The sequence below is a fragment of the Tamandua tetradactyla genome, chromosome 3 (assembly GCF_023851605.1).
Source record: "Tamandua tetradactyla isolate mTamTet1 chromosome 3, mTamTet1.pri, whole genome shotgun sequence".
Taxonomy (NCBI): Eukaryota; Metazoa; Chordata; class Mammalia; order Pilosa; family Myrmecophagidae; genus Tamandua; species Tamandua tetradactyla.
In genome coordinates, this window is record NC_135329.1 from 14,152,941 (window position 1) to 14,180,783 (window position 27,843).

Genomic DNA, 27,843 nt, shown 5'->3' on the forward strand with positions numbered 1-27,843 from the left:
CCAATGCTCGCTGGGCCTCTCCAGCATCTCATCTTCTGAGTAATACTGAAATCCTCCTGCACCACCTGAAAGGAGAGAGAATTTTTCCCTATGTAGGCTACATCCCTCACCCTCATCATCATCTCCATTCTGCATCCTACTGTCCCCAGTGCAGGTAGCTAGAACTGCACTTGTCCTCCTCCATCTCATTTGCTTGCACCTCTCTTTCCCTCTATTAATGTGTGAGTTCCTTGAGAGCAGTGTCCAGGGCTTATTTATCTTATTCATTTTTTCATGCTTTGCATCCCTGGCATCTGACATAGAGTCACTCTTTGAAGAGGTCAAAAACAAAACAAAACAGCTCTGGGTCAATCGTCCTTAGAATTATATCCTTGTTATACCTACTTTTTATTAGCAACCTGACTTCGAGCTAATCAATAATCATTCTAGGGCCCAGTTTTTTCACCCATAAAGTGAGACCAATGATTCTATTTCTTGGATTAATGTAAAAATGTGGTGCACACTTAGAGCACCTTAGCCAGACTCATGGCATGTGATATGTAAAATGAGTTCACCTTTCCCTTGATCTGGAGCAGAGAGACAGACATAGAAGTGATAGGAACTGGGCTGAGCTGATTATCAGTCTTCATCCAGCTACCCAACTGGGTGTCAACATTGATATGAGTCTCTGCTTTACATCAATATAATTTTATCCTGACCAAAGAAGCAAGTAGCAAAAGATGCCCTCCCAATTTGTGCCTTGATTCAGAGAGCACCTACAGATGAAGACACGAACAGTGATGCACTTAAAGGGTGCAAGGTGAGAACATAACTTCCTTGCATTTGTGGCCATCTATGTTGTTTCCTTGGTTTCATATTTGACTCACGTTAATAAGATTCCTTATCTGCCTCTGTTCCATTTTACTACACATATTTTTAATCTCTGTATGTCTCCCTTATCTCCTCCTAGGTATCTATCTTTACATGATTTTTCTTTCATCATCTCTCTCTGTCCAAAGCCTTCTTTTTTCTCTTTGTTTTTTTTTCACTGTTCTTCTCTCTCTAGCCCATTCTTTTCTCTTTCTTATCTCATCATTATGTAGAAATGAATACACTTTAAACTTATTTTGTGTGTAGCTTGAATATGATAAATTTTAAAGTAAAATGCCTTATTTTTTCTCTCTCTCTGAAAAAAATAATCATTTGCTTTATTATTTGTATGTTTCACTTGGTTATTTTCTGCATGGCAGTATCTCTCAGTAATAATAATAATAACAACAGATATTTGTATAGCACTTACTATATGTTAGACACCGTTCAAAGCCTATATTTCTCCTTTGATCCTGAAAACACCCTATGAGGTATTATTATCCCCATTTTATAAAATAAGAACCTGGAGTGTCTAAACAGCCTATAAACTATCACTCTTCTCCTTTCTCTGGGAACAGCTCCTTCTCATCTGAGCCCCCAAATAGATGCCTAGCCATATTTATAATTAGTACAACTAGCCCTTAGCTACAGCTGTTTTGACTAAAGGAGAACACCTGACTTAAGCTGGGCACTAAGATTCTCTCCTTATAGGATTTGAAAATGGCACCATGAGAGACTCTTATCAATTTCTGTGTATAGATGGACCTTTACTGGATTTTTGAGCTGTGAGGTGACCATATTCTATCATATGGGCCAGAACAGGAGAGAGCAGCTCTGCATAGAAAGAGAAGAATGGAGAGACATGCAAAGGAGATAGAGGTGGGGGAAGGAGACAGAGAGTGAGCTGTAATATCTTTCCAGTGCTAATTTCTGCACTTACTGAGACAGCTGCTTTCTTGCTTTTGGATCCCATAGGACATGCTTCGCTTTGTGTCTTAATAATAATTGTTTTCTTTTTGCTTGACTTCCTCAAGATTCATTTACTCGCAACCAAAGAATCTTGCCAAATATGCACCTTTATCTGTGTCTGAAGCATAGGTTGTCCTTTCTGTCAAGTTCTTTAGGCTTCCTAACCACCACTCAGCAGCAGCACCACTATTGTCCTGTCTTTTCCCCTGCGTCAAATGCAGCCAGACTCCTCTCTCCTTGGGTGGTTTGTCTCTGGGTCATGCCAGTTCACCCTCTCAGGTATCTTCTCAGCTCTACTCTTTTCTATCCACAGCCAAGGCCCAGTTGCAGACTCTGAGCAGGAATCACCCCAATCTGGGATGACTCTCTTTAAGGGGCTCCAGGCTTCTAGCCTCTCTGGACCTGAGGGGAAGCCAAGGTTGTGTGAGTTTAACATGACAGAGCACTGCAAAAGACTGCATACCACAGTTTGAGATTACATGAGTAAAGAGGAGAGAGGTAGGATAGTACCTGGAAGGAGATATAGCATTGTGGAAGGTTTTCTTTTAAAGATGTGAGCCATTGAGCATATTTCCAGGATGAGAAATTTAGCTATTGTTCTAAACATGGCATGCCACTTTTAGAAGTCTGTGAGCCTGCTACCTTTCAAATCACATGAAAACCCACTCCCCTTTCCTGTCTAAGTGTAAGCCTTCCTCACTTTAAAATTTGCTGAAGTCATCCCCCATTAACTCCTTCTTTAGCTATAACCATTACTCCCTTCTGGTATAATCCTTGGAACTCATCGTTGTTGCATTTGCCTTGTAAAAAAAGACCTCATGATGATGTTAAAAAAAATTACACACATACACATATACATTACATGTATACACAGATATACATACACACACATATATATATGAAATTAATTTTTAAGGAATTGGTTCACATGATTGTGGGAGCTGGCAAGCATGCAATCTGTAGGGAAGGGCAGCAAGCTGGAAATTGAGGCAGGAATTAATGCTGCAATATGAAGGAAAAACATCTTCTTCAGGAAACCACAGTTTTTGCTCTTAAGGACTGCAACTGATTGGATGAGGCCACTCACATTATTGAAGGTAGTCTCCCTTAATTAGAATCAGTTGGTAGTAAAGGTTAACCACATCTACAAAATACAAAAAACAGAAACACCAAAATTTGTTTTGATAAACTAAGTGAGCACCATAGCCTAGCCAAGCAACATAAAACTAAGCACCACGGAGGCCTTTAAATGCTCTAGCATATTCCTGAGAACCTAGAGAGCCATGCAGTGTGCTTGCCCAGGTTCGTGTGCCTGCTCAGGAAAGACTTGAGAAAGACCTTGGCCTAACTTTGAAATTCTGCACAAGCCAGAAGTGAAGGCTAAGGCAGAGTTGTCTGATGCCCAGCTGAAGGCTGAAGGTATGCGCCAACATGCACAAAGGACCCCTCTCTAAGACTGGGAGGCTTATTGGTTCCAGGCACTTAAGAAAAGCTTAATCTAATTATTAGATGACCACTAAGTGAACTAAGAAGAGACTACAGCAGTTACAACTGACAAAAAAAAATCAGAATTAGCTCAAAAAACTCACTAAGTCAACCTCCACCAACAGCAAACAGCAACAACGGCAGACACAGAGGAGGGGGAGAATATGATTTCCAGAGCTGCCACATTTGCTATTGAAAATGTACATTTTTCAATAACAAAAAATATGAGACATGTAAAGAAATGAGAAAGGACAGCCCATCCATAGGGGTGAAGGTGGCAGGGAGAAGGCACAATCAATCAATAGAAACTGTGCCTGAGGAAGCCGAGATGTTGGATTTACTAGATAAAGACATCAAATATTTTAAATACGCTTAAAGAAATAAAGCAAATACTATATAAAGCACTAAAAGAAAGAATGAGACTGATCTCTCACCAAATAGAGAATAAACAGGTAAAAAATATTTTTAGTAAAGAAAGGAATGAAAAGCACAATAACTGAAATGAAAAATTCATTAGATGGCCACAACAGCAGATATGAGCAGACACAAGAAAGAAATAGAGAATAGAAACACAGTACAGAAAAATCAACAAAACTAAAAGCTGTTCTTAGGAAAGATCAACAAAAAAGGTAAACCTTTAGGAGGACTGAAAAGAAAAAAAGAGAAAAGACTCAACTAAACTCAAGAAAGTAAGAGGGGCATGTCTACAGACCTCAAAGAAATAAAGATGAACAATCGTGTGCCAAGAAATTGGACAATCGAGAAGAAATGGATAAATTCCTAGAAAGATTCAAACCTCCGAACTTGACTCGGAGGAAATAAACAATCTGAACATAACTATAAGCACTAAAGACATTGAAATAGTAATCAAAAAACATCCCCCAGTTCCGGAGAAGATGGCGGCTTAGTAAGACGCGCGGGTCTTAGTTCCTCCTCCAGAAAAGCAACTAAAGAAACAGAAACAATACGAAACAGCTCCCGGAGTCACGACAGAGACCAAAAAGACAGCGTACCCCATTCTGGAACAGCTGAACGGGCAGGGAGAATCTGCTGCAGTGAGATACCCGAGGGGTGCGCGTTTTCCCGGCCGGGGCGGCTGGCGACTGGGGTCCCCTCCACGCACGTGGCTCCCCGGTCTGACTGGGAACGTTGGATAGCGGGGCCCTCCCGTCACGCTTGGCGTTTCGGGCCAGCTGGGCAATTAGGACCGGCACTCTCCCAAGCCGCGGCGGCCAGCGACCCCCGCCTCCACGCGCGGTTTCCCGGCCGACTGCCGTGCAGACAGACGAGCGCCACGAGCGCCACCTACTGGGCAGGAAAAGAAAAACAGAGCCCAGAGATTTCACAGAAAAAGCTTTCAACCAGCTGGGTCCCACACCCAGGGAAATCTGATCAAATGCCCAGACACCAGCAGAAAATAATGGATGATGCTCGGAAAATTGAAGATATGGCCCAGTCAAAGGAACAAACCAATAGTTCAAATGAGATACAGGAGCTGAGACAACTAATGCTGAATATACGAACAGAAATGGAAAAACTCTTCAAAAACCAAATCAATAAATTGAGGGAGGACATGAAGAAGACATGGGCTGAACAAAAAGAAGAAATAGAAAATCTGAAAAAACAAATCACAGAACTTATGGGAGTGAAGGACAAAGAAGAAAAAAATGGAAAAAACAATGGATGCCTACAATGGTAGATCTAAAGAGACAGAAGCTACAATTAGTGAACTGGAGGATGGAACATCTGAATTCCAAAAAGAAACAGAAACTATAGGGAAAAGAATGGAAAAACTTGAGCAGGGGATCAGGGAACTGAATGACAATATGAAGCGCACAAATATACGTGTTGTGGGTGTCCCAGAAGGAGAAGAGAAGGGAAAAGGAGGAGAAAAACTAATGGAAGAAATTATCACTGAAAATTTCCCAACTCTTATGAAAGACCTAAATTTGCAGATCCAAGAAGTGCAGCGCACCCCAAAGAGAATAGACCCAAATAGGCATTCTCCAAGACACTTACTAGTTAGAATGTCAGAGGTCAAAGAGAAAGAGAGGATCTTGAAAGCAGCAAGAGAAAAACAATCTGTCACATACAAGGGAAACCCAATAAGACTATGTGTAGATTTCTCAGCAGAAACCATGGAAGCTAGAAGACAGTGGGATGAGGCTACTTCCTGGAAGATGGTGGCTTAGTAAGACGCGCGGATCTTAGTTTCTTCTCCAGGACACCTACTAGGGGAGTAGAAACGATACAGAAAGCACCCAAAGCCACAACAGAGATAAAAAAGACAGCGTACCCCATCCTGGAACGGCTGGCTGGCTGAGAGAAGCAGCTCGGGTGAGATCGCCGAGGCGCGCGGGCCTTACCGGGCGGGGTGGCAAGCGGCCGGAGTTACTCCCTTCCCCCTTCCCGGGCCGGCTGGGAGAATTGGAGAGGTGGTCCCCTGAAACCAAGGCGACTGGCGCCCACACCACGCGCAGCCCCCGGACCAACTGAGAGAATTGGATCAGAAACCCCCAGGCCGCGGAGAACGGTGACCCCGTGACTCCCGGGGAACGTGCACTCTCTCGGGCGGGCCGCTGCCGCTGGCGCCCTCCCGCCACGCTTGTTGCCCAGGGCCGACTAGGAAATTCGGACGTGCTCTTTCCCTGGCTGCGGCGACCAGCAACCCTCCCTGCGTTCGGACACCCTCCCTGCGTTCGGACCCCGGGCCAGCTCAAGCCGCTTCGGCTAGCGAACCCCCAGGACGGCGAGAGTTTTCCAAAGTTTAAGGTCCCACAGCACCTTTTACTGGTGGGACCCGCAGACAAATGTGTGCCACGAGCGCCACCTACTGGGCAGGATAAGAAAAACAGAACCCAGAGATTTCACAGAAAAATATTACAACCTTGCTGGGTCCAACACCAAGAGAAATCTGAATAAACGCCCAGACGCCAGCAGCAGAAGATAACTGTCCACGCTCAAAAGATTGAGAATATGGCTCAGTCAAAGGAACAAACCAATAGCTCAAATGAGACACAAGAGCTGAGACAACTAATGCTGAATATACGAACAGAAATGGAAAACCTCTTCAAAAATGAAATCGATAAATTGAGGGAGGACATGAAGAGGACATGGGTTGAACATAAAGAAGAAATAGAAAAACTGAAAAAACAAATCGCAGAACTTATGGAAGTGAAGGATAAAGTAGCAAACATAGAAAAAATAATGGATAGCTACAATGATAGATTTAAAGAGACAGAAGATAGAATTAGTGATCTGGAGGATGGAACATCTGAATTCCAAAAAGAAACAGAAACTATAGGGAAAAGAATGGAAAAATTTGAACAGGGTATCAGGGAACTCAAGGACAATATGAACCGCACAAATATACGTGTTGTGGGTGTCCCAGAAGGAGAAAAGAAGGGAAAAGGAGGAGAAAAACTAATGGAAGAAATTATCACTGAAAATTTCCCAACTCTTATGAAAGACCTAAAATTACAGATCCAAGAAGTGCAGCGCACCCCAAAGAGATTAGACCCAAATAGGCGTTCTCCAAGACACTTACTAGTTAGAATGTCAGAGGTCAAAGAGAAAGAGAAGATCTTGAAAGCAGCAAGAGAAAAACAATCCATTACATACAAGGGAAACCCAATAAGACTTTGTGTAGATTTCTCAGCAGAAATCATGGAAGCTAGAAGACAGTGGGATGATATATTTAAAATACTAAAAGAGAAAAACTGCCAACCAAGACTCCTATATCCAGCAAAATTATCCTTCAAAAATGAGGGAGAAATTAAAACATTCTCAGACAAAAAGTCACTGAAAGAATTTGTGACCAAGAGACCAGCTCTGCAAGAAATACTAAAGGGAGCACTAGAGTCAGATACAAAAAGACAGAAGAGAGAGATATGGAAAAGAGTGTAGAAAGAAGGAAAATCAGATATGATATATATAATACAAAAGGCAAAATGTTAGAGGAAAATATTATCCAAACAGTAATAACACTAAATGTCAATGGACTGAATTCCCCAATCAAAAGACATAGATTGGCAGAATGGATTAAAAAACAGGATCCTTCGATATGCTGTCTACAGGAAACACATCTTAGACCCAAAGATAAACATAGGTTGAAAGTGAAAGGTTGGGAAAAGATATTTCATGCAAATAACAACCAGAAAAGAGCAGGAGTGGCTATACTAATATCCAACAAATTAGACTTCAAATGTAAAACAGTTAAAAGAGACAAAGAAGGACACTATATACTAATAAAAGGAACAATTAAACAAGAAGACATAACAATCATAAATATTTACGCACCGAATCAGAATGCCCCAAAATACGTGAGGAATATACTGCAAACACTGAAAAGGGAAATAGACTCATATACCATAATAGTTGGAGACTTCAACTCACCACTCTCATCAAGGGACAGAACATCTAGACAGAGGATCAACAAAGAAATAGAGAATCTGAATATTACTATAAATGAACTAGACTTAATAGACATTTATAGGACATTACATCCCACAACAGCAGGATACACCTTTTTCTCAAGTGCTCATGGATCATTCTCAAAGATAGACCATATGCTGGGTCACAAAGCAAGTCTTAACAAATTTAAAAAGATTGAAATCTTACACAACACTTTCTCGGACCATAAAGGAATGATGTTGGAAATCAATAATAGGCAGAGTGCCAGAAAATTCACAAATACGTGGAGGCTCAACAACACACTCCTAAACAACGACTGGGTCAAAGAAGAAATTGCAAGAGAAATTAGCAAATACCTCGAGGCGAATGAAAATGAAAACACAACATATCAAAACTTATGGGACGCAGCAAAGGCAGTGCTAAGAGGGAAATTTATTGCTCTAAATGCCTATATCAGAAAAGAACAAAAGGCAAAAATTCAGGAATTAACTATCCATTTGGAAGAACTGGAGAAAGAACAGCAAGCTAACCCCAAAGCAAGCAAAAGGAAAGAAATAACAAAGATTAGAGCACAAATAAATGAAATTGAAAACATGAAAACAATAGAGAAAATCAATAAGGCCAGAAGTTGGTTCTATGAGAAAATCAATAAGATTGATGGGCCCTTAGCAAGATTGACAAAAAGAAGAAGAGAGAGGATGCAAATAAATAAGATCAGAAATGGAAGAGGAGACATAACTACTGACCTCACAGAAATAAAGGAGGTAATAACAGGATACTATGAACAACTTTACGCCAATAAATACAACAATTTAGAGGAAATGGACAGGTTCCTGGAAAGACATGAACAGCCAACTTTGACTCAAGAAGACATAGATGACCTCAACAAACCAATCACAAAGAAATTGAATTAGTCATTCAAAAGCTTCCTAAAAAGAAAAGTCCAGGACCAGATGGCTTCACATGTGAATTCTACCAAACGTTCCAGAAAGAATTAGCACCAATTCTCTTCAAACTCTTCCAAAAAATCGAAGTGGAGCGAAAACTACCTAATTCATTCTATGAAGCCAACATCACCCTCATACCAAAACCAGGCAAAGATATTACAAAAAAAGAAAACTACAGACCAATCTCTCTAATGAATACAGATGCAAAAATCCTCAATAAAATTCTAGCAAATCGTATCCAACAACACATTAAAAGAATTATACATCATGACCAAGTAGGATTCATCCCAGGTATGCAAGGATGGTTCAACATAAGAAAATCAATTAATGTAATACACCATATCAACAAATCAAAGCAGAAAAATCACATGATCATCTCAATTGATGCAGAGAAGGCATTCGACAAGATTCAACATCCTTTCCTGTTGAAAACACTTCAAAAGATAGGAATACAAGGGAACTTCCTTAAAATGATAGAGGGAATATATGAAAAACCCACAGCTAATATCATCCTCAATGGGGAAAAATTGAAAACTTTCCCCCTAAGATCAGGAACAAGACAAGGATGTCCACTATCACCACTATTATTCAACATTGTGTTGGAGGTTCTAGCCAGAGCAATTAGACAAGAAAAAGAAATACAAGGCATCAAAATTGGAAAGGAAGAAGTAAAACTATCACTGTTTGCAGACGATATGATACTATACGTCGAAAACCCGGAAAAATCCACAACAAAACTACTAGAGCTAATAAATGAGTACAGCAAAGTAGCAGGTTACAAGATCAACATTCAAAAATCTGTAGCATTTCTATACACTAGTAATGAACAAGCTGAGGCGGAAATCAAGAAACGAATCCCATTTACAATTGCAACTAAAAGAATAAAATACCTAGGAATAAATTTAACTAAAGAGACAAAAAACCTATACAAAGAAAACTACAAAAAACTGCTAAAAGAAATCACAGAAGACCTAAATAGATGGAAGGGCATACCGTGTTCATGGATTGGAAGACTAAATATAGTTCAGATGTCAATCCTACCTAAATTGATTTACAGATTCAATGCAATACCAATCAAAATCCCAACAACTTATTTTTCAGAAATAGAAAAACCAATAAGCAAATTTATCTGGAAGGGCAGGGTGCCCCGAATTGCTAAAAACATCTTGAGGAAAAAAAACGAAGCTGGAGGTCTCGCGCTGCCTGACTTTAAGGCATATTATGAAGCCACAGTGGTCAAAACAGCATGGTATTGGCATAAAGATAGATATATCGACCAATGGAATCGAATAGAGTGCTCAGATATAGACCCTCTCATCTATGGACATTTGATCTTTGATAAGGCAATCAAGCCAACTCACCTGGGACAGAGCAGTCTCTTCAATAAATGGTGCCTAGAGAACTGGATATCCATATGCAAAAGAATGAAAGAAGACCCATTTCTCACACCCTATACAAAAGTTAACTCAAAATGGATCAAAGATCTAAACATTAGGTCTAAGACCATAAAACAGTTAGAGGAAAATGTTGGGAGATATCTTATGGATCTTACAACTGGAGGCGGTTTTATGGACCTTAAACCTAAAGCAAGAGCACTGAAGAAGGAAATAAATAAATGGGAACTCCTCAAAATTAAACACTTTTGTGCATCAAAGAACTTCATCAAGAAAGTAGAAAGACAGCCTTCACAATGGGAGACAATATTTGGAAATGATATATCAGATAAAGTTCTAGTATCCAGAATTTATAAAGAGATTGTTCATCTCAACAACAAAAAGACAGCCAACCCAATTACAAAATGGGAAAAAGACTTGAACAGACACCTCTCAGAAGAGGAAATACGGATGGCCAAGAGGCACATGAAGAGATGCTCAATGTCCCTGGCCATTAGAGAAATGCAAATCAAAACCACAATGAGATATCATCTCACACCCACCAGAATGGCCATTATCAACAAAACAGAAAATGACAAGTGCTGGACAGGATGCGGAGAAAGAGGCACACTTATCCACTGTTGGTGGGAATGTCAAAGGGTGCAACCACTGTGGAAGGCAGTTTGGCGGTTCCTCAAAAAGCTGAATATAGAATTGCCATACGACCCAGCAATACCATTGCTAGGTATCTACTCAAAGGACTTAAGGGCAAAGACACAAACGGACATTTGCACACCAATGTTTATAGCAGCATTATTTACAATTGCAAAGAGATGGAAACAGCCAAAATCTCCATCAAAAGAAGAGTGGCTAAACAAACTGTGGTATATACATACGATGGAATATTATGCAGCTTTAAGACAAGATAAACTTATGAAGCATGTAATAACATGGATGGACCTAGAGAATATTATGCTGAGTGAATCCAGCCAAAAACTAAAGGACAAATACTGTATGGTCCCACTGATGTGAACGGACATTCGAGAATAAACTTGAAATATGTCATTGGTAACAGAGTTCAGCAGGAGTTAGAAACAGGGTAAGACAATGGGTAATTGAAGCTGAAGGGATACAGACTGTGCAACAGGACTAGATACAAAAACTCAAAAATGGACAGCACAATAATACCTAATTGTAAAGTAATCATGTTAAAACACTGAATGAAGCTGCATCTGAGCTATAGGTTTTTGTTTTGTTTTGTTTTCTTTTGTTTTGATTTTACTATTATTACTTTTATTTTTTTCTCTATATTAACATTCTATATCTTTTTCGGTTATGTTGCTAGTTCTTCTAAACCAATGCAAATGTAGTAAGAAATGATGATCATGCATCTATGTGATGATGTTAAGAATTAATGATTGCATGTGTAGAATGGTATGATCTCTAAATGTTGGGTTAATTTCTTTTTTTCCGTTAATTAAAAAAAAAAAAAAAAGAGAAGGGATAATTGGAGATGAAGGGATACAGACTGTACAACGGGACTGGATATAAAAACTCAGAAATGGACAGCACAATACTACCCAATTGTAATGCAATTATGTTAAAACACTGAATGAAGCTGCATGTGAGGTATAGGTTTTTTGTTTTTGTTTTTTTTGTTTTTTTTTCTTTCTATTATTGCTTTAATTCTTATTCTGTTGTCTTTTTATTTCTTTTTCTAAATCGATGCAAATGTACTAAGAAATGATGAATATGCAACTATGTGATGTTATTAAGAATTACTGATTGTACATGTAGATTGGAATGATTTCTAATTGTTTTGTTAATTCTTTTTTTAATTAATAAAAAAAAAAAAAAGAAGACAGTGGGATGATATATTTAAATTACTAAAAGAGAAAAACTGCCAACCAAGACTCCTATATCCAGCAAAATTGTCCTTCAAAAATGAAGGAGAAATTAAAACATTTATAGACAAAAAGTCACTGAGAGAATTTGTGACCAAGAGACCAGCTCTGCAAGAAATACTAAAGGGAGCACTAGAGTCAGATACAAAAAGACAGAAGAGAGAGATATGGAAAAGAGTGTAGAAAGAAGGAAAATCAGATATGATATATATAATACAAAAGCCAAAATGGTAGAGGAAAATATTATCCAAACAGTAATAATACTAAAAGTTAATGGACTGAATTTCCCAATCAAAAGACATAGAATGGCAGAATGGATTATGACCCAGCAATACCACTGCTAGGTATCTACTCAAGGGACTTAAGGGCAAAGACACAGACGGACATTTGCACACCAGTGTTTATAGCAGCATTATCTACAATTGCAAAGAGATGGAAACAGCCAAAATGTTCATCAACAGACGAGTGGCTAAACAAACTGTGGCGTATACCTACGATGGAATATTATGCAGCTTTAAGACAGACTAAACTTATGAACATGGATGGACCTAGAGAACAATATGCTGAGTGAGTCTAGCCCAAAACTAAAGGACAAATACTGTATGGTCCCACTGATGTGAACCGACATTCGAGAATCAGCTTGGAATATATCATTGGTAACAGAGACCAGCAGGAGTTAGAAACAGGGTAAGATAATGGGTAATTGGAGCTGAAGGGATACAGACTGTGCAACAGGACTAGATACAAAAACTCAAAAATGGACAGCACAATAATACTTAAGTGTAATGTAACTATGTTGGAACACTGAATGAAGCTGCACCTGAAATATGGTTTTTTGTTTGTTTGTGTGTGTGTTTGTATCTTTTGTTTTTGTTTTTTTCTTTTTCCTTTTTATATATATATATTATTAGTATTATTATTTTAATTCTCTTCTCTATATTAACATTCTATATCTTTTTCTGCTGTTTTGCTAGTTCTTTTCCTAAATCGATGCAAATGTACTAAGAAATGATGATCATACATCTATGTGATGATACTAAGAATTACTGAGTGCATTTGTAGAATGGAATGATTTCTAAATGTTGTGTTAATTTCTTTTCTTTTTTTTTGATTAATAAAAAAATTTTAAAAAAAAAAAAAACATCCCCCAAAGAAAAGCTTCATTGATGAATTTTACCAAACATTTATAGAAGATTTAATGCCAATCATTCACAAACACTTGCAAAAAAAAAATGGAAGAGGAGGAAGCACTTCCCAACTCATTCTATTGTTCCCCTACCACAAAAAGCCAAACATCCAAAGAAAAGGAAATACAAATCAGTATACTTTATGAAGAATATAGACTCAAAACTCTTCAACAAAGTACTAGTTGAATCAAGCAAAATATAGAAATTACCATACACCATGACCAAGTGAAATTATTTAAAGATACAAAATTCAATCAAGATAATATACCAAATTAGTAAAATAAAGGACAAAATCACATGATCATCTCAATAGACACAGAAAATACATTTGACAAAATCCAACACCCCTTCAAGATAAAACACTATTAAAAAAAACTGATAAAACACTAAAAAAGAAAACTGAGAATGGAAGGCAAACTTCCTCAATGTGATGAAGGAAATCTCAAAAAATACCCACAGGATGGTGTGACAGTGGCTCAGTGGCAGAATTCTCACCTGCCATGCCAGAGACCTGGATTTGATTCCCAGTGCCTGCCATGAATAAAAAATAAAAATACCCTCAGCTAGCATCATATTCACTGGTGAAAGTTAAGAAAGATTGCAAGATATAAGATCAATATGGAAAAACCGATTGTATTTGTATATACCACCAATGAGCAATCCAAAAATGAAGTTAAGAAACACAATTCCATTTGTATTATCATGAAAATAATAAAATACTTAGCAATGAATTTAACAAAAAAAGTGCAGAACTTGTACTCTGAAAACTACAAAACCTCACTGAAAGAAAGAAGGAAAACGGAGAAACATCCTATGTTCATGGATAGGAAAACTTAATATTGTTAAGATGCCAATACTTCCAAAACTGATCTACAGATTCAACACAATACTTGTCAAAATCCCAGTTGCCTTTTTTGTCGAAATTGACTAGTTGATCCTAAAATTCACATGGATATAAAAGGGACCCAAAATAGCAAAAAGAACTTTGAAAATTAAGAACAAAGTTGGAGGAATCACATGTGCTGATTTCAAGACTTATTACAACACTTCAGTTTTTAAGATAATGTAGTACTTGCATATGAACAAATATATAAATCAATAAAATAGAGCTGGCAGTCTAAAAACAAACCCTCACATTTATGGTTAATTGATTTTTGATAAGGATGCCAAGACAATTCAATGGATAGAGAATGGTCTTCTCAACAAAATGATTCTGGTACAACAGTATAGCCACGTGCAAAAGAATGAAGTTGGAGCCTTACCCCAAATCACATACAATAATTAAGCCAAAATAAATCAGCCTTAAATATAAAAGCTATAAAACTCTTAGAAGAGAACATAACGGTAAATCTTCATGACCTTGGATTTGGAAATGGTTTCATAGATAAGACACCACAAGAACAAGCAACCAAATAAAAAAACAGATAAGTTAAACTCATCAGAAATAAAATCTTTTGTGCTTTGAAGGACATCACCAAGAAAGTGAATAGCCAGCCATGAAATAAGAGAAAGCATCTGCAAATCATTTATCTGATAAGGGCTTAATCCCTAAAATAAATAGAGAAAACTTGGAACTCAACAATCTAGGGACAAATAATCCAATTTTTAAATGGGCAAATGAGTTCAGTATGTATTTCTCCACAGAAGATATACACATGGCAAATAAGCACATGAAAAGATGTTCAATATCATATAGTCATCAAGGCAATGCAACTGAAAACCAAAATGAGATACCACACATCCATTCCTGTAAGTGTAATAAAAAATATGGACAATTAATAAGTGCTGAAAAGGATATGGAAAAACTGGAACCCTCATACATTTCTGGTAGGAATTTAAAATTATACCATTGCTTTGGAAAACAGATGGCAGCTCCCCCAAAAGTTAAACATATAGTTATCACCTGAAACAGCAATTCCACTATCAGTTATATATCCCAAAGAATTGAAAATATATGTCTTCCCCAAAATTTGTACACTAATACTCTTAGCAGGATTACTCCTAATAGCCAAAAAGTGAATACAACCCAAATGTCCATCAATTGATGAACAAATAAATAAAAGGTGGTATATCTTTACAATGAAAAATTCATCAGTTCATATAAAGGAATGAAGTACTGATTCATACTACAACATTGTTGAAGCTTGAAAGCATTATGCAAAGTGAAAGCAACCAGACACAAAAGACTACATATTGAATGATCTATTTGTATGTGGTATCCAGAATTGGCAAATCCACAGATATCAAATGTAGATTAGCAATAACCAGGAGCTGTGGGGAGAGGAATGGGAAGTGACTGATAATGAGTACAGGTTTCTTTGGAGATTGATGAAAATGTTCTGGAATTGAATAGCAATAATGGCTGTACAACTCTGTGAATATGCTAAAAATCCATCAAGTTGTTTATTTTTAAAAGATGGCTTTTATGGTATGTGAATTATATCTCTATTAAAATAAAGACCACTTGCCTTTTGGGCCATGTGCCATTCAGCTACCTAGCTTCCTTGTTATTGTTCTGGTCAATTGGACAATGACCATTCCTTTCCTTTACCTTCTCATTATAATGCCACCAGTTTCACTGCCTCAATTTCCCAACACCCACCTCCCACTCTCAGCAGAACTTATCTTCTACCTCTGTGAAACTAAAGCTATCATGATATTTTCCTAAAGTTTACATCACACAATTGTTAAAACCCAGGCCCATCCTAAAAACTTCCATCCATTATTGGAACATGAGATGCCCTCCTCCTTTCCAAGGCCGTTCTGTCCACAGTGGTCTTGGCCACACCCCCTCCAAGTTCCAGGATCTTGATCCATCCCCAAACCTTCTAATATTATATCTTTAATCTTCCCTTTTCTGGTGGGCTCTTCCTTCCTGTCCTCCTGGAAATACGCTAAAATGGATCCCATCCTTAAGAGAAACCTTTGCTGATACTGTGTCCATTTCCATTTACTATCCCATTTTCCTCCTCTCCTTTCAAGTAAACCTGTCAAAGAGTGGCCATAGTTATTTTGCACCTTCAAATCTCTCCATTCTGGCTCCCACTCCTACCCCTCCTGAACTGAACCCACTTTAAGGTCAACGGATGACTTCCTCACTTGCAAGCACAATAAATAGTGTTTAGTATCATCTTTTTTTCTTTCACACATCTCTGCTGCCGGTGGCACTGATGGTCACTCCCTCTACCTTAATGCGCTAATCCCTTGACTTTCAGGAGATCATGCTCTTCTGGTTCTTCTCCTGTCTTTACAAACATTCCTTCCTGGCCTCTTTAGGGTGGAATTTTCCCTCAGCACAAGATTCTGTATTGATATACCCAGGCTTGTTCTGTAGTGCTCTGATCTTTATAACCTATAATACTTATATTATTTTCTCCCTAATTGATTTCATGATTTCAACTATATGCTAAAACTCCTAAATGTCTCTCTCCAGTCTAAACATTTATTACAGGCCATCAATTCACATACCCACATATCTTCAGGGTATGTCTGTCTGGTTGTCTCCCATGTATCTTAAATTCAGCATGCCCAAAACAAAATTTGTTATTTCACTCGGCAATCTACTTTCACTAATTACATAAGAGCACATAAAAAAAAATGCTCTTTTATTTTCCTCACCCTCACATCCAGGCACAAATACTAAAAATTTTACCTGCAAAATATTTCTGAATCTCTATTTTTCTCTCCAAACTTGATTTAAACTGTTACCTCCTATAAGGATTAGGGCAAGAGCCTTTTTCTGGTCTCCGTCCCTCCAGGTATGTCTTTCTCAAATCCATCCTCCATATAGCTGCTGACATGACTTTTCAAAAACACTCCTCTGCTTTAAACACTTCCATGAATCCCCAAGACCTACAGTTAGGAAACCCTCTAACATGCAACAGAAGTCCCAAGTCCCTTCAAGGCTGAAAGTCCACCCTGCCTCTTTTCTTCATCCTACCCTTTTCATTACACTCTCAATGATGATGAGTTGGTCAGATCTACAGCTACTAACCTCAGGGCCACTACAAAAGGGAACAGTTATGCCAAAATAACAGATAATTAGAAGGTTGGAGTGATTCACAACAGATTGGGGAAATAGATGAGTGGTAAAGGACTCATCCCAGTGGGTGGAAATCATTAATCCATCATTTAAAAATGAGATGAATAGGGTGCACTGGTGGTTCAGTGGTAGAATGCTCACCTCTCATGCGAGAGACCCATGTTCAATTCCCAGACCATGCACCCCCAAAAAAAGGGATGAATAAAGTGAACATTAGTGGGGGCAAAACAAAAGTCTTAGTGTAGCATTATCAGAGGTTGGGTGGACAGATAGGAAACCCTGCTGGTCCTCCAACATTGAAGGGTCCTAAACAAATCTGCTTTATGCACTCTAGTTTGGGGGAATTTAAAAGCCATTAGGTAAAGATGACAATGAGAAAAATGACCTCCAATTTTCTAGACTAATGAAAGAGTCAGGTTTCCTTGGCCCAACCGCCAGCTGGAAAACAAAGGTCATATGCACATGACTGGGTAAAATGGGCAGGGGATGGAGAAGAGACTTTTCTGGGATGCTTTGATATGGGAGCCCTAAGCAATATGATTCCATAAACCTGTTGGTGAAATCTTAACAGGGACTTCTTGGCTTGTAGATGCAAGGAGGATATTGGAATGCAGTGGTTAATGGTATTAAGATGAAAGTTTGGATGAAAATTGGAATGTTAGAAGAGATTTTATGTGAAATGGTTGCATCTCCTTTATCTGAATGCTTTATGGGGATGGTATGTGTCTAACTGGGGAAGGCTTCCCCTGCCTAATACTGTAAAGTCCAAGGCATGTAAATCTGCCTTTCAGCCAATACTGATTGTGCATGCTGAATGGGAACCAATAAGATTGCCTGAGCCCACAAACATTAATTTGAAACAATACAGAACACTTGGTGAACAAAAAGCGATTACTGCTTTAATTAATGCCCTGTTAGAAGCTGGAGGGCAGGTGCAGACCAACTCTCTGAACAATAACCCTGTACAGAACGCACCAATGATGAATATTGGCATTTTATAGCAGAAAATTTCCAGTTTAAAATACAATTACTTGCTTGCTTTTGGACATTAATTGTAACTGCCTCTATGACTGAAGGACATAAAATATATCTTGAAACCTGGAATACTCATAATATCTTGGTATTAGAGAAATGCTCCTATGCAGAGGGCAGTACCTAGAAGAGTTCCACAATGAAATGGAAATGGTTTATATAGGAACATGCTACCAGGAGAATAAAAAAAAATTCTTGAGAGCAGATACCCTCTTTACCCCTAGGACCAACTTTGGAACCAACTGAGGAGTTGGCAGATCCCTCTGCCATTTGAACAGTCTTGACTGACCAGCAAAAAGTTGGTTTATGGATGGCAGCTCCAAGGCGAATAGAGAGCATTCTGTTTGGAAGATTGTCATTGATTTAAAAAGATGAAAACAAATCAGCTTAGTGGACATTTTATTGCATGTTGCTTGCCCCTATGTTTCTGTTTTTACCAACTCATGAGTGGCGGCCAATGGTTTGGCCATATTGTCAAGCAGATGGGCAATCAAAACCTGGATAATTAAAATGATGTCCTTATGGGGCACAGACCCATGGAAATCACTGTTGGAATTTAAGAGATGCATTAAAGTAAGGCATGCCAATGCCCATCAGAAGAACCCCCTTCCAGGATCAAGAAGTGATTGGAATAGGCAATTGGATATCCTATTGCATTCACCTGAGGTGGTCACCTGGGTCCATGAAACGAGTAGACATGAAGATTATAACAGTGTAGTCAAGGGCTAAATCTAGACATATTCTGCTTGTTCCTTCTGAGGCACAAAATACCAAGAACTGTTCTGTCTTTCAATCTGAGAGATGGATACTGCAGATGGTGAGGGGGCAGATTGCCAATGGGGAAGGTCATGCACATAGCTGGCAAGTCAGACTGATGCCAGTAGGCCCAGAAGGTTACAAATGGGTCCTAACAAGGATAGACAGTTGCTCTAGACTGGACTTTACTTACCTGGTGGTAAATGAAGATGCTCAGAGTACTGTAAAAGGACCTGAACAGAGGATACTACACCAATTTGGACCACTGAGTCACATTTCTTCAGACCAAGGAACACACTTTATAGTCCATAATATTCACCAGTGGGCAGATAGATAACATCCTTAGAGCAATGGCTTGATAGAAAGAATAGGAAGAGGCAACTGGAGCATTGTTGTCTAAGATGGAGCATGTTAGCCTCTCAGGGCTGCTGTAACAAATTACTACAGATTGTGGCTTCAACACCATAAATGTATTCCCTCACAGCTCTGGTGACTAAAAGTCTGAAATCAAGGTGTTGCCAGGGCTATATTCCCTTTGAAAATCTGTAGGGAAGATACTTTCCTTGCCTCTTTCTGGCTTCTGGTGATTGGTGGAAATCCCTGACATTGCTTGGCTTGTAAATGCATCTCTTCAATCTCTGCCTCCATTTCCTCATGGCCCTCTTCCTTCTGTCTTTGTGTCTGTGTCCAAATTTCCCTCTTCTCTTAAAGTCCCCAGTCATGGATTAGGGCCACCCTAACCCAGTATGAGCTCACCTTAACTTGCTTACATGTGACAAGACCCAATTTCCAAATGAGGTCACATTCACAGGTCCTGGGGCTTATGACAGAATATATCTTTGTGGGGGAAATAACTCCACCTACTATACAGGGTGAGGAGAAATAAAGGCATAAAGGACTGGCTTGCATGCCTTCACATGGTTATACTCCCACTCAACATGAGGGACCCCACTAGATAGATTCCTCAGCTTTTCTGGGGGATCTGAGGAAAAGAGGGCAACTGCAGGTGCCAGAAGCAGGGATGAAACCTAAACAAGAAGCTGTAACTGTCCCTCTAAACCATTATGTCAGCGTTCCTCAAGGACTGGTGGGAAAGATTATGGTTTTACACTATCTGGAAAAGTGGGGTTGATGGGGAACGTGTCTGTGTTATCTAGTGGTTGAGACAGACCGCTAGTTCTGTACCCATGTAAACCCTTCCCTATATGAATGGTGGTTGGGGCATGGAGGAACTTGCTACACTAGAATTTCTGCCAGCAATGTGGACCAGCACATTGAACTGGTGCTGAACTTAACATCCCTTTTAAAGGTGGGTAAATAAATGAAGAGAGAGAAAAAGAGAAGAGCAGCTAAGAGCAAAGGAATGAATAAATGTATTATGCCATGAGGGAAATCCAGTATTACAATGGTGCCTTAAGGGAGGCTCAGAGCAAGAGATACTATTGTCTTTTAGTTCAATTATACTAGATGCCTAAAGAGTGCAGCCACATATAACTGAGACCACTCCTGCTTTAGGAACTTAACAAGGTTGAATGGAAGCCTGTAAACCTCAGTAGCATAACTTTGAAAGACGTGGATAAAACAACATGATGATGGATGGGACTAACAATTTTTGTCTGAGTCTGACACTAGTAATGCACCAGAATCTTTTGACTCTTATTTTCCAAGTTACATCTGCTACCATACAGTGATAGAGTACAAAATTCACATTGTTGATAAGATTCAATCACCATATGTAAATATAGTCTTACGATAATACTAGCATAGATAATAAAATGCATTAGGAGATTCAGTTAAAACCTCCTCAGATATAATGTTGATGACAATGACAGGACCAAGAAGGAAATGGATTCAGTTTACCATCAGCTAATTTTTGTGCTAAATAGTTCAGCACATCAGGTACAAACTGTGGTAGATCAAGGGTGGAATCAAGCAAGTAAATTAATTCAAAAATATGAAGAAAATGTATAAAATGGCTTTAGAGGATGGTCAGCTATTTCTTTAAAATTCTGTATCCCACACTGGTTCCTCCAAATATTAGGCATTTCACACTGATTCTATTGCTGAATCTATCATATAAACCCTATACTAAATTTAGATGCCAAGAGAAACATGATCACTTTGCTGTAAGAAGATGTTGGCCAAAGTCCAGGAGGTGACTTGTGTGGTGAAGAATTTACCTTACCTGAAGACAAATTCAGCCTTTTCCCTCTGCTGTTTGGAGATGATCTCTGCATCCTGGAATGTCATGCCTGAAAGGAGCATCTTTGCTTGCTTGGGACACCTTGGCCACCATAGAGTCTAACTATGTAATTTATGATGGGAACTTTGGGCCACATGGTATCTGCCTGACTTCTGGAAGGAATGGAGACTAAAAGTCTTAGCCTGACCTGCAAAAAGCCTAGAGACTAAGGTCAGCCCCATGAGTTGTATGTGATCAAACCCATTAAAAATCATGGACACCTCGGCTAGGGTGAACTTCCCTGGTAGGCAATGTTCATACTTCAGTGCCAGGAAAGTAACACTGTCCTGACTCCATGGGGACAGAAAGACTGGAAACTCTATGTTTGCTATCTTTCTCCCTATGTAGCAAGTCCTTTAACTGGATTTAATCTGTATGCTTGCCCTGTAATAGACTGAAACCATGAGTCTAACAGCTTTCAGTGAGTCTTCTAGTAAATTATAGAACTGGAATATTCTGGAACCAGTCTACTGGATATTTTTGGAACCTCCCCCTTCCGGCTCCAGAACTTACAATTGGTGTCAGAATTGAAGGTGATCATGTGGACAGTACAGCTTGTTCCCTAACTTCACAGGTGCTCAAATAGGTTTAAGGCACCCAGTAGGTTCGTGTGTGCTAAAAGAATGAACACAGCCATAGCTAGTTATGTGGCTATGTATATCTCAACTGGATTAAAAAAGAAGTAAGAGAAGCATTGGCTGGGGTAATGGCAAAGTCCAATGTGAGCTTCAGTCCCCACTGGATCCAGGTGCTCAGAAATATCACTGGGAAGCTATTTCTGGACACCTTGGGGCTCAGGAAAAGACTTTTTTCACAATATTGACTTTCAGTGGGACAAACTGACTTGCCCATACCAGAACCAATCACCACGTCTCTAACAGAAGGATTGAGTTGTGTGCTTACTTCTGGAGCAGAGGGCTGAGGTCAGCCTCACCCAAATACCACGTGGACAAGAGTGGAGGAAGGGAATTAACAAAAGGAAATAGGAGTTTTCTTACCAGAAGAAGGCTAATCAAGACCAGATAGGGCAACAGTCGTCTATGACAGGGTCTCTTAGGTGTCCAGCATGTTCATTTGTGTTCCTCTCATCCACTCACTGATGACAGTTCTTTAGGATAGTGCATATCCTTCCTTTGTAGTGTTCTACAGATTCCTGCAAGGTACTCCATGCACAGTGGCCACTTACTCCATACTGTTGACTGACTGATAGACGGGTCATTGGAGACAGCTCCAGCAGTGGATACCCAGCTCTGTTAGCATTTCTGTCAGGTAAGCATCATAGAGCAGGTGGAGGCTCTGGCTGAGAAACACAGAGGACACAAAATGAGTCTAAGTTTGGATTAATATCTTTCAGGGTTGCTAGATTTCTAATGCAAATCAAATATTTATTGGTGATAGTTGGCAAGGAGAAAAAGTACACTTTGGTGGTAATTATTCATGTATTTTGCTCACCTGTCACTTGAGCAGCTGAACTTCAATATCATAATCTGGGGACTCAAGCAATAATTATATTAATTCTTTCCATTTTATATTGACAACATTTACAAAAATCTTCTCATATGTTATTTCATTTTAGCTGTAAATCATACAACTGTGCAATGTGGGATTGGGTATGCCCATTTTATGGATGAAGAATATGAGTCTCCCGGGGTTAAGTGATTTATCTACAGGTGGCAGAGCAGGAATTAAAAACCAGTCCACTTGATGCTAAAGCCAAGATATCAGTCTGCTCCCTTGCCCCCCATCCTTGTCAGTCCTCCTGAAAACTTAGTTGAGAACGTTCATGCACATAATCTCATTTTGTTTTGTCAGCAACCTGTGAGGTGAATAAATCCCATTTGTTTTTCTAACAAGGGCTCCCAGCTCATGGGTTGTGACTGGTGATTAGACTGAAGAGGTGAGTCAGAGATAGAAAGTATTGCTTGACCAGTTGCCATTTCCCTCAGAAATAACTACTGCGTCCGGCTTCTCTTGGAAGATCCAGAATCATGCCAAGACTTGGCTCTTTCTGATCATTAATCAAATGCAACAAAATCATCACAGAAACTGTCTGTGAGCATTCTCTCAAAATGAGTCTGTTCTCTCATCTAAATTAAGTCTTCAGCCATCATTCTCACAGATAATTGTCTATTTGTACAAACCAAATTTCTGACCTTTTCAAATTTTCATCAGTCTTGTAGAGGATGGGGCACTGCTTCATGCTTTAGTCTGACCTTCATGATTCCTTCAGTGTCAGCCAACAACTTTTCCTTTGACCCACTTAAGCTTCCTTTTACATGTCAAGTATCTCACTTGAAGATTTATTTAACTACAAAGAGAATTTTATATGAATTCTTTGCTCTTGATAATAGTCAATCATTTTCCACCTCTATGAAATCAAGCATTTCTCCTTGCCATGGTTGCAGCACTAGGCTTACTCACTGACCTTGGACAACCCCTATAGTCAAAAGATCAGCTACATTCCTGCACATCTCTGCTGTGAGCAATCCTGAGTCCATGAGCAAAAAGGGAAGTCATTCTTCTTACTTCATTTCACGTTATCTTGGGTTTTTATATCATACAGTGCCAGAGTTGGAAAGGGTCAATTGCTGATCGTAATATAACATTTCCTTTCTTCAGATGCAGGAACTAAGTTATTCTTGAAGTATCGGATGAAAAAGTTGGCTGTAGGGTAAAAGCAGGGCCTCCAAGATTACAGACAGGTTCCCTCTTCCTCAAGTTTCCTAGGAAAATATTAAGGACATCTTGATCTGTTTTGAGACATAAATTCCCATCTCATATTCTCACACTAGTTTCTTCTGTACCAGTGCAATAATGTTTTAGCAAGATACGCAGTCAGTAATGAGCTCTTCAGTATTATCATGGAAGAAGGAGCTCTAAGCCTGGATTTGTGAGATCTGGGTTCTAGTACTGGCTCTGACCTTAGGAAAACCAGGTTGCCTCTATGAGCCTTCACTTCCTCATCTCTAAATCTGGGTGACACATCAGTCTCCACAAAATGATTTTGGTATCAGATGAGATCATATATGTAGGTGGAAGACTCCACTGCTACTATCCCTGCCACCACCTCTGGAGGATTATGATAGACTTTGGGAGGAAGAGAGCTTGTTTGGGCCAAAAGTGAAGAAAAGTGATAATTTCTAAATAAGCAAGTAACAAGCAGATAAATAACATTCAGGGTCTCTATCTCTTTAGATTAGGGGGGCTGGAACACAGGAGGATGCACAAAGAGCAAATGACCCTGCACTCTCCAAGGTGCTGGCAGAGCCATCTATGCAGATGATATTGCAGAAAAGATAGTGTCTATTTTTCCTTGATTGAGATTTTCACCAGTGTCTCAGAGAAACATTGTACATCTCTGTGAGATGTCCATTGTGTGTTTGTGTATGCAGGTTGGAGGACCAGGAATAAAGAAGGGCCATATCTTCACACTTGCAGCAGAATCTCCTGGGGCATCAGACATTGAAGTACCAAATCGCAGAAGTCCAAAGCTCTGGGCAGCTTTGCTGAAGTTCCCCCTCCCTCTTCCCCTTATGCTACTAGGGATCAAGTCCCTGAATTGAGGCACCATGAACTCTGAAGTGAGACTATCCCCTGTGCTAGAGAGTATGAGTTCTAATTTTTGAAGAAGAGGCTTTGCATGTTGGATAATCGATGACGTTTCTCAGAATGGAGGTGAAGAAGAAACCTCAATCACAAGTAGCAATGACAGGTAACAGAATGTACCCGAGAGGGACTCCCGTGAAGAGTTTAATTATTTGGCTGTTATTAACTTTGCATTATGGAAACAGGCAAAACAAATATTAGTTCTTCTCTTTTCTCCATCTCTGCAATTACCACCAGTTACTGTCCCCAGTCATTTAGTGCTGTGTGGTGGTAGGGGTGAGATGGGGGATAGCGTGGGCACGGCAATGTAGGAAAGTGCAGCCGCCCCCCACTTCCCCTCTACTGAGGACTCCAAGGCATCTGAGGGGGTGGCAGTCCCCGGTTCCAGCTGGTTATAGCATTGAGGGTCTCAGAGGGACCCACGGTGGAGCTGGGATGAAGGGAGGCACTCCCATCATGGAGAAACGGATGCCAGTGGGCAACATGATGGCAGCTATTAGTAAAACCCCCTTGTCTCTGTATTTACATGGGAAAGGTGAGCCTTGAAGGGGTGGAGGCTGACAGGTATGTAACAGTGTTCTTTGTGGACTACTAAGCCCACCCTGGTAAGGAATATTAGCAGAGTTACAAGGTTATCCCTCCTGTGACTCCCAACCCCCAGGCCTCCCCAGTGGTGCAGTCTAATTGTCAGGGAGCAGCCACCTGCTCCCAACCCCCTCCACTGCCCCTGCCCCCAGAGTTTCCAAATGATGCTCTCCTGGTCCCCAACAGGATGGAGAAAATTCAGCCTGCTGTGATGATAGAGGTTACTTTCTAGATTTTCCCATTCCAGTCCCTGGGCATGGATAGAGGACTTCTGGGTGCTTAGCTATCCCTATCTTAGTGACCTTGCTATTTCCTGCTGCCTGGAACAACAGCACACATCAATTATGGTGAAATAGCTCCTGTCCCCAGTGCCACAAGGCCCTCTTGGGAGCAATAAACTGTGTGCTGATCTGAGACAAGCACTGCATTCCCTCTTGATTAACCCCTTTAAAAACCAAGCCCTATTCCCCAGAGCAGAGAGTGCCTCCTTAGAGTACAGTCATGAGCCATCTCCACTGCCTCTCTGTGCTCCCATTCCCAGCTTGATGCACCTGAATAAAGTAGTGCCAGGCTGGGGCAGCCATCCCAGGGCAATTTCCCATCTTTCAGAGGTGCCAAGGGATCACGGAGTTTGGTTGAAGTCACAGAGCTGGGACAAGGGCATTCACCCATAACATGGATCGATAGACGATGTCTGAAGTTTATAAATCAAGAAATGGAAATGCACACATTATTTAGAGATTTAAAAATCACCTCCAATAGAACTAAAACCAGATATAGTCATGAATAGTTTTCTCCTGGGAGTCATATTAGAGAGGAGAAGAGGTGGAGAGCAGGGCACTGTTTTTCATTTTAAGCACTTGTGTATTATTCAAATATTTAGCCATATATACTAATTAAATTTTTTAGAGTTGATTCAAACAAAAAGAAAAGTAAGTAAAAGGGACACAAAAAAAGTCAAAATACAATGAAACAGAAACTGAAAACATTATCATTTGTGTACTTTAGATTCATAGAATCTGGAGCTAAGAAAAAAACTTGTCTGTTTTTTGGGGAAATAGCAAGGTCACCTAAGATAGGGATAGCTAAGCACCCAGAAGTTTTGATAATTATATTATAGTTGTATAAGATGTTAAAGGTATATTAAAAGTCAGTGCACTGAGGGTGCATGGGTGGTTCAGTGTTAGAATGCTCGCCTTCCATGTGGGAGACCTGAGTACAATTCCTGGACCATGCACCCAAAAAAGAAAAAAGAGTCTGTGTGCTATTTTTACAACTTTTCTATAAGTCTTATATTAAAAAATTTTCTAATAACTTAAAAAAGTGTCTAATACAGAGTAAGCACTCAATATGTGGTTGTGATGTTGTTTGGCTATTTGGGGAAGGGATATTCCAGAAGTATTCCTTATATCCATGGCTACTCACCTGTGAGCTAAGATTCCTAAAATTCACCTACACACCAAATAGTGTCTGTAAATAAAATGTCTTCTACATTTATATACTAATATTTTTCAAAAGTCTATAATGTATATTTGTTAACTAATAAAATGTACACATATTTTTGCAGATATTGCCACACTATTTTACTTTCATTGTCAAGGCAGAATCTATTTCCCCACCCCGTCAATCGGAGCTGACCCTAATACTTGCTTTACCGACAGCATGTGGTGAAAGTGATGATTAACAGGTTTCAAAGCACAGACTTCAAGGACATTGCAGCTTCTGCTTTTTCTCTCTTGTAATACTCCCACCACCTTGTAAAGAAGATCAAGATGGACCAAGGAAGCCAAGGAAGATAGAGGTAGACAAAGCCCAAGCAGGAGAGATTGCATGCAGAGAGAGGCAAAACCAACAGCCAGCACCAATGACCTAGACACATGAGAGAGATTGGCTTAGATACTTCAGCCCCAGTCAAGCCACCGCATGATGCACTTCAGGTGTCTCCAGGAAAAACCTCCAGTTAGCCCAGCAAACCCATTGAATCATTGAAATATTAACTTTTTTTTTGTTCTAAGCCACTGAGTGTAGGGTGTTTTTTTTAAGGCAGCAATATATAACTGATACAAGAAACTAAGCAATATGAAGGATGAATTAGGAGGGTGTAAGAGATAGCTAATCAGAGTTCCAGCAGGATATGATACAGAAATGGGGCAGAGGCAATAAAGGAAAAAATAATGATTTAAAAATTTCTATAGTGGATTAAAGACACAAATATATAGGTTCAGAAAGTCCAACTAAGCCCAAGAAAGAAAAATGTTTAAATAATCTACATCTAGGTACATAATAATAAAATAGGTACCCCCTCCCCAAGGATAAGTGATCTCAAAAACTGCCAGAGAGAGAGAGGGAAATACCTATTCACTGTTGGTAGGAGAGTAGATCAGTACAGCAGCCCCGCTGAAGGGCAGTGCGGTCCTTTCACAGGAGGCTAAGTACAGGATTACCACATGAAC

General features: G+C 39.6%; 1 long non-coding RNA gene across 2 annotated transcripts; it reads right to left on the minus strand.

Moving 5' to 3' along the window:
* Positions 1–27,843, minus strand: LOC143675961 (uncharacterized). 2 transcript variants are annotated; one of them, XR_013171714.1, is made up of 4 exons: positions 27,745–27,843; positions 22,198–22,499; positions 1,925–2,220; positions 1–65 (listed from the first exon to the last, which is right to left on the minus strand). It is a non-coding gene; the product is annotated as an uncharacterized LOC143675961 (long non-coding RNA). The 2 variants fall into 2 exon arrangements; XR_013171713.1 differs by having other exon boundaries at positions 1,790–2,220.